Below are 13,620 nucleotides of genomic sequence, written 5' to 3'. Positions count from 1 at the left end.
TGGTTTGATTCCAGGCTGTATCACAACCGGCCGTCATTGGGAGTCCCATAGGGCGGCGCACAGTTGGCCCAGCGTCGTCCGGGTTAGGTTTGGCCAGGGTAGGCCGTCATTGTAAATAATAATGTGTTCTTAACTGGCTTACCTAGTTAAACAAAGGTTCAATAAAAAAATATATATATACATTTTTTGTTGTTGTTGTAATATTCCTAGGCAGACAGGTTGCCTCCCACAATGTTAAAACTTCTTCAGGATCGGTGGGTCCCCTGTGGGACGGTTGAGCTAACGTAGGCTAACGCGTTTAGCATGAGGTTGTAAGTAAACAGACAATTTCCCAGGACATAGACATATCTGATATTGGCAGAAAGCTTAAATTCTTGTTAATCTAACTGCACTGTCCAATTTACAGTAGCTATTACAGAGAAATAATACCATGCTATTGTTTGAGGAGAGTGCAGTTTTGAACATGAAAAGTTATTAATTTACAAATTAGTCACATTTGGGCAGTCTTGATGCAAAATTTAGAACAGAAATGCAATGGTTCATCGGATCAGTCTTGAAATTTGTGCATACACTGCTGCCAAAATCGAAATTGCACCTGGGCTGGAATAATACATTATGACCTTTCTCTTGCATTTCAAAATTATGGTACAAAAAAATACTACTTTTTTTCTTCTTTGTATTATCTTTTACCAGATCTAATGTGTTATATTCTCCTACATTCCTTTCACATTTCCACAAACTTCAGTGTTTCCTTTCAAATTGTACCAAGAATATGCTTGCAAATTGTACCAGTATATCCTTGCTTCAGGGCCTGAGCGACAGGCAGTTAGATTTGGGTATGTCATTTTAGGCGAAAATTGGAAAAAAGGGGTGGATCCTTAAGAGTTAACAATGTTAGTCTGGGATTTCAGAGACCACACTGTCCTGGGAGCATTGAGGAAGAGGCAGCAACATTCATCCAATGTTTACCCACCACCTGTGTAAACCCATTAATGTGCATATGGCTGTGAATGAATGTTACAACTGTGCTGCTGATTTAGGATAGATTGTGAGAATAGGATGATTCGTGCAGTCTCTCATCTACCAAGCTGGCAGAATTTCTGATGCAGTGCTTAAGTACAGTATGAATGTGGTTTGGTAGATCTCAGCACCCTAGGGAGCTGGAGAGCTCCATCTGATCACTAGATGGCAGCAAAGCCCATTGCATCTCAGATTCCCTTTGTCACACCTTGGGCTGCATGAACATGAATTGAACATCCTGGGCCTGATACACTAAATATGTACGCACATTATCATTTACACTACCTATAGAAAATACAATAAGACCATACATTGTGATAGAACGTTGTGGAGAAAATCTTTCAAATGAAATGCATTCAATGGATGCATTATGAACAGCTGTCTGGCAGTGATGTACTATAAATACAAAATAATCACAATTTATCCAATAATCAGAATATGCCTGCATTATGGAATGCATGCACCATAATACTTTCGAAGATACAAGAATGTTTCAACATGTCTCCTGCTAAATAACTACATTTCAACTTCAATGGCATATGGACGTCCCAAGGATCTCAGATAGCACAGACCCTTTCTCTAAACCTTGCTTGCGTACCATTTACATTGTGTTGCATGGTGGGACACCTTTTTTCCAGGCTCCAGCTGTGGCGCATGCGCGATTTATCTCTCCCATATTTCTATTCCCAACAAGCTCGATAGAAATCGAGCAGTGGCACTTGTACGTGGGAGCGCATTAATCTTGATTTTCAAAGGAATAGCTAACCTGATCCTAGACTTATTTCAACATTTCTCAACACATAATCCTTAAAATGTGGACTATTTAAATGCAAGGCATGGTATTTGGGATATGCTAAAACCTTATTTCTGACTCATGCCTCTCAGCAACAGACCTCTGCCTGGTCTCTGGCTGTCTCAATTTTGGCCCTGGCTCGACTCGACTGACATTTCTGCAAAGGGCTTCGGTTCATGGTGTTATTTTTACTAAATTCTCGGGTTGCTGGGTGTCGTTTTTGTCATCTGAAAAAAGGTAACTAAGGTAAGAGTGTAATATTAGTTTACAAATTTAAGATATATATTTTTGCAAACTCTACTGTAGCTGGTTAGCTAGCTAAATGGCTAGCTAAGTTAGCGACTAGTAGCACAACAAAGATGTGGGAAAAAACATGTATTCTGTCATGCAGGGACTACTGTTGAAGTTGTAGCTATCTTCACTAAGCGTGTTCTTGGCTGTGAAATTGTTCGTGCTGTGTTTATGTTATGTCATCGTCAATAACAGGGTAGTAAGCGTAGCCAGCAAGTAGCAAGCTCCTTAAGTAAAGGCAGCTAGGTAACTAACATTAGCTAGTAGCCCAAGATGTACTCTTAAAGAGCCTATCGTTAATCCTTATTAAAAAGGTCCAAGGACCTTGTTATTTTCAGAGGTAAACAGCCAAGTACTCCATCTAAACGTGTATCTATTCTCAATTGCGATATGATTTTAGAAACATAAAGCCCTTTACTTTCTTATCATATCAAAAATAATTTTACAAATGAAAAGAAAATACACTTACTGTCACCAGTGGATGCTGCTGGAACGGCGCATCAACACATGGAAACCATGTGTTTGATGTATTTGATTCCAATATTCCTATCCAGTCATTACCACGAGCCCGTCCTCCCCAATTAAGGTGCCACCAACTTCCCGTGCTTGGACATTGTTTCATCTGGCTTTATCACAGTTGCAGCCGATATTATTTTTCAGTGTCGAAGTTTCTGGAGCATGCTAGATAGCAAGGTCATTAACACAGGTAGTCCCTTGGTCTTCGGTCTGTCTTCTGTAAAGTTCTGTAACATGGAGATGGGGCCATGTGGGAACACTAACCCTATAAAAGATGTGTCAATTTTAACGTGTATTTTATCGCTGATACTATCAAAACCGTATCGCAAGCCATGCGTGTTAATGTTCAGATGGAGCGTCTAGATTTAACAAAACTCACACACACTTATGCTGTATTGTACTGTGGTTTCAGAGGAGTGTGGCACAGTAATAATTTACCTGATTTTAATATCATTGTTTTTTTCTTCTAAATCCTAATCCTGGATAGTGATGACGATCTGTAACCGTTTGGGTTTTGTGCTGTTTGATTTCTAAACCAGATGAGTTTTCAAATGTAAGCAGTTGCCCAATATCATGGTGGGCATGCATGATGTTGGATGCGTTGGAATATAAAGCACGGAGAAGGATAAATTGTCAGCAGGATTATAGTAAAATCAGTTGGGAAATTAATGTTTGCGTTTCAAATACTAAATGTTCAGTGAATGTGAATATATGTAGGTAGGCTAATCATTTAAACCAACTTTGTAACTAACCTTGTAAAAGTTGACGATGGCAAGTTCTATTCTGCTACTAACTATGAGTGTGAGACATGTTTTCCATAATGTGCCCATTTTATGCATATACCTTCGAACAAAGAACACATCACATTTAGTGTGTCACCATTTATTGAGAACGGAGACGTAGCAAACATGTATCAGGCAGTATTTTAAGTATCTAAGTATAGTGTAACCTACCAATCTGTGTACACTGAACAAAAATATAAACGCAACATGCAACAATTTTTTAAAATCTGTCAATTGAAATAAATTCATAAGGCCCTAATCAGTCATGTGGGCAGGGGTGCAGCCATGGTTGGGCCTTGTAGGCCCCCCCCTGCAGGTGAAGAAGCCGGATATGGAGGTCCTGGGCTGGGTTGTTTGGCTGGTTAGATGTACAGCCCAATTAACATTCAATTCTCAGGCAACTGCTCTGGTAGACATTACTGCTGTCAGCATGCACTCTCCGTTAAAATTTGAGACATCTGTGGTGATGTGTTGTGTGACACACCTGCACATTTGAAAGTGGCGTTTAATTGTCCCCAGCACAAGGTGCACCTGTGTAATGTTCATGCTGTTTAATCAGCTTCTTGATATGCCACACCTGTCAGGTGAATGGATTATTTTGGCAGAGGAGAAATTATCACGAACAGTGACTCAAAATATTTGAGAGAAATAAGGTTTTGGTGCGTATGGAACATTTCAGGGATTTTTGATTTCAGCTCATGAAACATGGGACCAAGACTTTTTATATCTTTGTTCAGTGTATAGGGTTTCACATTTTGGGAAATATTCAGAGTTGGGAATTAACGGGAATATATGGGAATTAATAGAAATTAATATTAATTCCATTTAAATGTAGATGTTTTTTTGTATTGGATATATTTACCATATCATATGTGGATAGAAACACAAAACTTGTCATAAGTAGATATACACTACCGTTCAAAAGTTTGGGGTCACTTAGCCTTTTACAATTATAAACTTGGATTAGCTAACACAACGTTCCATTGGAACACAGGGGTAATGGTTGCTGATAATGGGCCTCAGTATGCCTATGTAGATATATCATTGGAAATCAGCCGTTTCCAGCTACAATAGTAATTTACAACATTAACAATGTCCACACTGTATTTCTGATCAATTTGATATTTGAAATGGACAAAATAAAATGCTTTTCTTTCAGAAACAAGGACATTTCTAATTGATCATTAGAAAACCCTTTTGCTATTATGTTAGCACAGCTGAAAACTTATTGTGCTGTTTAAAGTAGCAATGCAACTGGCCGTCTTTAGACTCGTTAAGTATCTAGAGCATCAGCATTTGTGGGTTCGATTACAGGCTCAACATGGCCAGAAACAAAGCACTTTCTTCTGAAACTCGCCAGTCTATTCTTGTTCTGAGAAATGAAGGCTATTCCATGCGGGAAATTGCCAAGAAGCTGAAGACCTCGTACAATGCTGTTTACTACTCCCTTCACAGAACAGCGCAAACTGGCTCTAACCAGAATAGAAAGAGGAGTGGGAGGCCCCGTTGCACTACTGAGCAAAAGGCCAAGTACATTAGTGTCGAGTTTGAGAAACCGACGCCTCACAAGTCCTCAACTGGCAGCTTCATTAAATAGTACCCGCAAAACACCAGTCTCAACGTCAACAAGGAAGAGGTGACTCCGGGATGCTGGCCTTCTTGGCAGAGTTGCAAAGAAAAAGCCATGTGTCAGACTGGCCAATAAAAAGAAAAGATTAAGATGGGCAAAAGAACAGACACTGGACAGAGGAAATCTGCCTAGAAGGCCAGCATCCCGGAGTCGCCTCTTCACTGTTGATGTTGACACTTTTTTTGCGGGTACTATTTAATGAAGCTGCCAGTTGAGGACTTGTGAGGCATCTGTTTCTCAAACTAGACACTCTAATGTACTTGTCCTCTTGCTCAGTTGTGCACCGAGGCCTCCCGCCTCTGTATGCCTATGTAGATGTTCCACAAAAAAATCAGCCGTTTCCAGCTACAGTAGTCATTTATAACATTAACAATGGCTACACTGTATTTCTGATCAATTTGATGTTATTTTAATGGACAAAAAATTTGCTTTTCTTTCAAAAACAAGGGAATTTCTAAGTGACCCCAAACTTTTGAATGCTAGTGTAATTGCAAATGATTAAATCCTTCCAATAGAAATAATTTAAAAAACAATTTAGTTACGAATTGAACTTTAATTAAATGAGTTGACTCTTCCCATTATTGAATGATCCCCAATGATTTATCGCATCTCCCCAAAACGTTTTCAACATACTCTAAATACTGATACTCTAGTATCTAAATGATACTCTAGAAATTAAAGCTTTGGTTGTCTTCCTCTCAGGCTTCCATGTCTTCTCCCTGGACCTCCTCAATGTCCACCTCTTAAGCAACAGACTCTGAGGCATCATCCTTACTATCACTTTCCAACCTTGTTGAGGGTGGCTCGTTGTCAGGATCAAAAAGCCTCAAATATGCCCGGATGGCCATCAGTTTTTCAACCCTTGTATTGGTCAGTCTGTTGCGTGCTTTGGTGTGTGTGTTCCCAAACAAGGACCAGTTGCGCTCTGAGGCGGCTGATGTTGGTGGGATTTGGAGGATGGTTGAGGGGAAAGAGCCTCAGATCCACAAAGTCCCTTCCACCAGGTGGCTGAGATATGTTGGCACGACTGCCATATTGCATCTCCATCCCAAAGCTCTTGCTTGGAAGTGTACTTCGCCAGACTGCCAAGAACCTTGCCCTCATCCAGACCAAGGTGGCGAGACACAGTAGTGATAACACCATAGGGCTTGTTGATCTCTGCCCCAGACAGGATGCTCTTGCCAGCATACCTGGGGTCCAACATGTACGCTGCGGCGTGTATGGGCTTCAGGCAGAGGTTATCACGCTTTTTGATGTATTTCAGAACTCCAGTTTCCCCCTGCTTGGAGCAACAGTGAAGTGGGCAGAGCAGTATGTATTTAATCTCCTACATCTGAAAGCAGACTCTGAACATCAGATAGGATGGCATTGTCTCCCTCAATCCATGCAATGGCTACTGCTATAGGTTTCAGGCTGCTTAACACTCTTTTTTCCAAAATACATCATCCAGGAGGATCCTCTTGATGGGGCTGTCCATATCGGCAGACTGTGATATGGCCATTTCTTGGAGAGACTCCTTCCCCTCCAGGAGACTGTCAAACATGATGACAACGCCACCCCATTGGGTGTTGCTGGGCAGCTTCAATTTAGTGCTCTTATTCTTCTCACTTTGCTTGGTGAGGTAGATTGCTGCTATAACTTGATGACCCTTCTCATACCTAACCATTTCATTGGCTCTCTTGTAGTGTATCCATTGTTTTCAGTGCCATGATGTCCTTGAGGAGCAGATTCAATGCATGAGCAGCACAGCCAATGGGTGTGATGTGAGGGTAGGACTCCTCCACTTTAGACCATGCAGCCATCATGTTCGCAGCATTATCTGTCACCAGTGCAAATACTTTCTGTGGTCCAAGGTCATTGATGACTGCCTTCAGCTCATCTGCAATGTAGAGACCAGTGTGTCTGTTGTCCCTTGTGTATGTGCTCTTGTAGAATACTGGTTGAGGGGTGGAGATGATGTAGTTAATTATTCCTTGCCCACGAACATTCGACCATCAGAGATGATTGCAATACAGTCTGCTTTCTTTGATTTTCTTGACCGTCACTTGAACTCTGAACTCTGCATCCATAAATGAGTAGATAAAGCATGTCTGGTTGGAGGGGTGTATGCTGGGCGAAAAACATTCAGAAATGTCTTCCAATACACATTTCCTGTGAGCATCAGAGGTTAACCAGTTGCATACACAGCTCGAGCAAGACATTCATCAGCATTTCTCTGACTACGTTCCTCCATTGAGTCAAAAAACCTTCTGATTCCAGGAGGACCATGAGCTGTTGCCATCGATAAGGTATCTGATTCATCATTTTCACCTCGACCAAAGTCCCTCTACCTCAACAAATACAATTCCATGTACAGATAAATAGTTAATCTCTTTGGGGTAGGTGGGACGCTAGAGTCCCATCTGGCCAACATCCGGTGAAATTGCAGAGCGCGAAATTCAAAATTCGTAATATTAAACATTCATGAAAATACAAGCTTTATACATCAGTTAAAAGCTTAACTTGGGGCCTCCCGGGTGGCGCAGTGGTCTAGCTGTGCCACCAGAGTTCGCGCACAGGCTCTGTCGCAGCCGGCCGCGACCGGGAAGTCCGTGTGGCGATGCCCAATTGGCCGGTAGTGATATCCTTGACTCATCGCGCACCAGCGACTCCTGTGGCGGGCCGGGCGCAGTGCACGTCCGGTCGCCAGGTGCACGGTGTTTCCTCCGACACATTGGTGCGGCTGGCTTCTGGGTTGGATGCACGCTGTGTTAAGAAGCAGTGCGAACTAGCAGAAATTGTTAACAAGTTAGAAATTATTTCAACACACTTTGCTGTAGGCTACCATTAACCAGTTAACAAAAAAATCATGTATGTCATATAAAATATATTCGCCCCACCCAGTATTGTAATCCAAAGCTTACCAGAAAACACGTAGTCCTTGGCTCAGACTGTGTTGAAGTGTGGGCTCAATAGCATCTCATTAGTGTGCAAGATTTTGAGAATCAGTTGTACATGTGATGGAAGAATGCACTCTGCAAGTAAGGGTTGCAATTCCATTGAATTTGGGATAGTTTAACCAAAATATGCCACAAGACCTAGAATTGCCTTGTGTATCCCACAAAATAGGTTAACTGTTAATTTAAGCAAAATTCCCAGGCTTCCCTGGGAACATTTCCCATAGAAAATGTCAGAACAAAATCTGGAAATTTCCCGGAAAGTTTCCCACCATTTGCAACCCTATCAGTGTATATAGAGCAGATTCCTAAACTCGATCTTTGGGTTTAGCCTGAGCCTCTAATGGAGACTGTAGAACTGTCATCAGCGCATGCTTCAGTATCCCCCCCCTCTTTTGTGGAGCATTTCTGTTTCCAGGCCACATAGATGTATCAAAAGGATCCCACCCTGGTCACCAGTGTAGCCTATGGATGTAGAGCGAGAGAAGTGCCTTAACATAAGGCAATTTTAAGATCATGTGGTCCAGAGTTGAGAACCCTGCTATCTATGGCAAAAGCCTGTACTCCTGACAGGGACAATATAATTCATCACTGCATGTTACGATAGTAAATATAATTTGTCACCTCAACCTAATTCTCTATGGAATTTAGTCTTTGATATGCTCTAACAAGCATTGTTTGCATGGTCAACTTACACACAGTTCTGACACAAACATTTACCCCTCCAGACATGCCACTAGTGGTCTTTTCACAATCCCCAAATCAAGAACAAATTCAAGAAAGCATACAGTATTTTATATAGAGCCATTATTGCATGGAACTCCCTTCTATCTCATATTGCTCAAATGAGCATGAAATGAAAATGATAAAGCAACACTTCAGCACAACGCCTCTCCCCTAATTTACCTAGATATTTTGTGTGTGTGTATTTATATGGAGGCTATGCGTGCAATTTTTAAATGTATGATCTTAAGCAGTTCTTGTCTATTATTATGCAATGTTTTGTGTGGACCCCAGGAAGAGTAGCTGTTGCTTTCGCAAACAGCTATTCTAATATAATACCAAGCATGTATATCAGTAGTTGATGGTCTTCAACTCTTAAAAATTCACTAGACTTTGTAAGACGGGCTGTGTCACAACCGGCTGTGATTGGGAATCCCATAGGAAGGCGCACAAATTGGCCCAGCATCGTCTTGGTTTCGGCCGGTGTAGGCCGTCATTGAAAATAAGAATTTGTTCTTAACTGACTTGCCTAGTTAAATAAAAACAATTAAACTAAAAAAGGCAACCCAGAAAGAAAAGACAACAGGCAAATGCATGTGGTCTCAATGTCTAATAATGACATTAGGGTTAGTTCAAACTGCAGTAGGATGGTTCTCCTCACAGGTGAGTGAATCAGCTAAGCCAATGCTTGGTGAATAGCAATTGGTTGATCTCTGGGAGCAGGACACAGGAGAGGAGAGCTGAATAGATCATGGGAGAAGAATAAATCAAAGAAATCATCACTGCAAAGGGTTGTAGTTGATAAGCTTGAAATGAACATCCTGACAGACTAAGAAATTACAACAGCTAGGATAAGGATAGAGGCAGGGTGCTCTGCAACCTACTTTAATTCAGCTACAGATTGTACACCAGATAATGTGATATAACCAAATATTTTTGTTATCATTACTGATTTTACAAGTTTACCTATATAAAAGCAGCCATTGATTCGTAACCTGTTATTGGCGATACTCTCTTTGTTCTCGATTCTGGAAAACAATTATCTTATTGACTGCCTTCAGAATGTATTCATACCCATAAACTTATTCCCCATTATGTAGTTACAGCCTGAATTCAAAATGGTTAAATTAAATGGGTTTTTTTCACAACCATTCACACTCAATACCCCATAATGACAAAGTGAAAACATGTTTTTAGAAACTTTAGCAAATAAAATGAAAATGAAATGCAGTTATAACTCATTTACATAAGTATTCACACCCCTGGCGGCAATTACAGCTTTGAGTGGGTATGTCTGTAACTTTCAACCCCAATTTCAGCCTTTGCCCAACTCCTTCAAATTTTCAGAAAAAAATGTATTCAAGTGAGACGGTGGTGGGGGGGGGTTGCTCATAAATATTAATTTTGGGGGTGGGTAATCATATATTTGTACCTCATCCCAACACTTTCTCACCAAACAATAACCACTGGCATGCTCATGCTCAGATAATAGAATTATGTGCCTCTCGAGCAAGTTTGCTTACAGTGGTATGGCACCAAGTTCCTGACATCTATCGCCACTCGTGGTGTAAGTTTGAATCCTCCATGGGACACAAAAATCATTGAAATGGGCCGCTAGGGGCGTGCAACTGACGTGTTTTCCGTTTGCTCCCGCAGTATTCTTAAAGTTTATGGGAATTTTGCAGCAAAATCATATTTATTTTCATTTTCATTCATTTTACGTAATACCCAAGACTACTTTGCTTTCAAATGTCAGCATGTCGACGAAACACAAGGCAACAACACGACTTTGAGAGAACCCGGCCTACAACACCCATTTTTACCACTGCCCTTGCCTGTCGAAGGGCCCAGATACTCGCACTTTACCCAGGGGTGCGGCTTTGCCAGGTGGCGCTGAAATTAACATTCTCGAGGCCATCAAGCTACTACGCTCGGAGATAGTTGAGATGAAAACGGAGGTAGTTGCTACGATTTAGGCCTGGATACAAGAGGTTTCTCATACTTTAAAAGCAGATTGAACTATCCTGCAGAACGAGACGGTGCCAGCTATCACATCACTCAAAACAACAACAGAGTTTCACATCATGACGATTGCAGCACTGGAGACCTCCGCTACCAGTGTCTCCGACCTGACTACCATAAAATGGTAGGCTGCGGATCTGAAAAAGGTATAGGAGAGCCGTGTAAGCTTAGAGGGATTTTCTCGCCGCAATAACCTGAGACTGGTATCAATCCCAGAGTAAGTGGAAATGCCTCGCGCCACGGATATAATCTCTGGGCAGCTACTGAAGGATATTCTTGCCATGGATGAGAAGCCCCGGGACAGTGAGGCCCAGTGACATCATTCTTCGAGTGCACTTTTTCCATGAGAAGGAGATTCTCCGAGGAGCCCGCAATAGCACTCTGAGCTTTCAAGGACAGAGCTTCTCTATCTACCAGGACTACTCCCCCACTGTGTCCAGGCAGCACGCAGCTTTCGGACAGGCCAAACGTCTACTACGGGACCATCCAGGAGTGAAGTAGGGACCGCTATTCCCGGCCCGTCTATGGCTTTCTCCTGATGGAAAAGACTACACCTTTGATTCTCCGGAAGAGGCTATGGGTCCCATTCAACTCCACATCAAGAAGTCAAATCAAATGTATTTATGTAGCCCTTCGTACATCAGCTGATATCTCAAAGTGCTGTACAGAAACCCAGCCTAAAACCCCAAACAGCAAGCAATGCAGGTGTAGAAGAGGTATGTGGCAGGGTCTACAGTCAATCACGGATTACAAAAAGAAAACCAGCCCCGTCACGGACTAGGATGTCTTGCTCCCAGGCAGGCTAAATAACTTTTTTGCCCGCTTTGAGGACAATACAGTGCCACTGACACGGCCCGCAACCAAAACATGCGGACTCTCCTTCACTGCAGCCGAGGTGAGTAAAACATTTAAACGTGTTAAGCCTTGCAAGGCTGCAGCCTATACAACATCCCCAGCCGTGCTCTCAGAGCATGCACAGACCAGGTGGCTCGTGTGTTTACGAACATATTCAATCAATACTGATCCCAGTCTGCTGTTCCCACATGCTTCAAGAGGGCCACCATTGTTCCTGTTCCCAAGAAAGCTAAGGTAACTGAGCTAAATGACTGCCGCCCGTAGCACTCACTTCCGTCATCATGAAGTGCTTTGAGAGACTAGTCAAGGACCATATCACCCTCACCCTACCTGACACCCTAGACCCACTCCAATTTGCTTACCGCCCAAATAGGTCCACAGACGATGCAATCTCAACCACACTGCACACTGCCCTAACCCATCTGGACAAGAGGAATACCTATGTGAGAATGCTGTTCATCGACTACAGCACAGCATTTAACACCATAGTACCCTCCAAACTCGTCATCATGCTCGAGACCCTGGGTCTCGACCCCGCCCTGTGCAACTGGGTACTGGACTTCCTGATGGGCCGCCCCCAGGTGGTGAGGGTAGATAACAACATCTCCACCCCGCTGATCCTCAACACTGGGGCCCCACAAGGGTGCGTTCTGAGCCCTCTCATGTACTCCCTGTTCACCCACAACTGCGTGGCCATGCACGCCTCCAACTCAATCATCAAGTTTGCGGACGACAACAGTGGTAGGCTTGATTACCAACAACGACGAGACGGCATACAGGGAGGTGGTGAGGGCCCTCGGAGTGTGGTGTCAGGAAAATAACCTCACACTCAACGTCAACAAAACTAAGGAGATGATTGTGGACTTAAGGAAACAGCAGAGGGAACACCCCCCTATCTACATCGATGGAACAGTAGTGGAGAGGGTAGTAAGTTTTAAGTTCCTCGGCGTACACATCACAGACAAACTGAATTGGTCCACCCACACAGACAGCATCGCGAAGAAGGCGCAGCAGCGCCTCTTCAACCTCAGGAGGCTGAAGAAATTTGGCTTGTCACCAAAAGCACTCACAAACTTCTACAGATGCACAATTGAGAGCATCCTGTCGGGCTGTATCACTGCCTGGTACGGTAACCGCTCCGCCCACAACCGTAAGGCTCTCCAGAGGGTAGTGAGGTCTGCACAACGCATCACCGGGGGCAAACTACCTGCCCCCAGGACACCTACACCACCCAATGTTACAGGAAGGCCATAAAGATCATCAAGGACAACAACCACCCGAGCCACTGCCTGTTCACCCCGCTATCATCCAGAAGGCGAGTTCAGTACAGGTGCATCAAAGCTGGGACCGAGAGACGGAAAAACAGCTTCTATCTCAAGGCCATCAGACTGTTAAACAGCCACCACTAATATTGAGTGGCTGCTGCCAACACACTGACTCAACTCCAGCCACTTTTAATGATGGGAATTGATGTAAAATATATCACTAGCCACTTTAAACAATGCTACTTAATATAATGTTTACATCCTACATTATTCATCTCATATGTATACGTACAGTGCCTTGCGAAAGTATTCGGCCCCCTTGAACTTTGCGACCTTTTGCCACATTTCAGGCTTCAAACATAAAGATATAAAACTATTTTTTTTGTGAAGAATCAACAACAAGTGGGACACAATCATGAAGTGGAACGACATTTATTGGATATTTCAAACTTTTTTAACAAATCAAAAACTGAAAAATTGGCCGTGCAAAATTATTCAGCCCCCTTAAGTTAATACTTTGTAGCGCCACCTTTTGCTGCGATTACAGCTGTAAGTCGCTTGGGGTATGTCTCTCAGTTTTGCACATCGAGAGACTGAATTTTTTGTTGATTCTTCACAAAAAAATACAGTTTTATATCTTTATGTTTGAAGCCTGAAATGTGGCAAAAGGTCGCAAAGTTCAAGGGGGCTGAATACTTTCGCAAGGCACTGTATATACTGTACTCTATATCTACTGCATCTTTATGTAATAAATGTATCACTAGCCACTTTAAACTATGCCACTTTG

General features: G+C 42.6%; 1 protein-coding gene across 4 annotated transcripts in view; it reads left to right on the top strand.

The window, feature by feature from the left end:
* Positions 1-1,706: 1,706 nt before the first annotated feature.
* Positions 1,707-13,620, top strand: part of LOC135519395 (methyl-CpG-binding domain protein 5-like) — a 60,381-nt gene continuing 48,467 nt past the window's right edge. For 3 of the 4 annotated variants that reach the window (XM_064944592.1, XM_064944591.1, XM_064944589.1), the window contains exon 1: positions 1,707-2,059. The gene's annotated coding sequence lies outside the window, so the exon portion shown is untranslated. The remainder of the gene's footprint in view (positions 2,060-13,620) is intronic. The other variant, XM_064944590.1, reaches the window with a different exon arrangement.

The sequence above is a fragment of the Oncorhynchus masou genome, chromosome 29 (assembly GCF_036934945.1).
Source record: "Oncorhynchus masou masou isolate Uvic2021 chromosome 29, UVic_Omas_1.1, whole genome shotgun sequence".
NCBI classification, from domain to species: Eukaryota; Metazoa; Chordata; class Actinopteri; order Salmoniformes; family Salmonidae; genus Oncorhynchus; species Oncorhynchus masou.
Note: the sequence above shows the minus strand (reverse complement) of the source record. Positions and strands in the feature narration are given on the sequence as shown.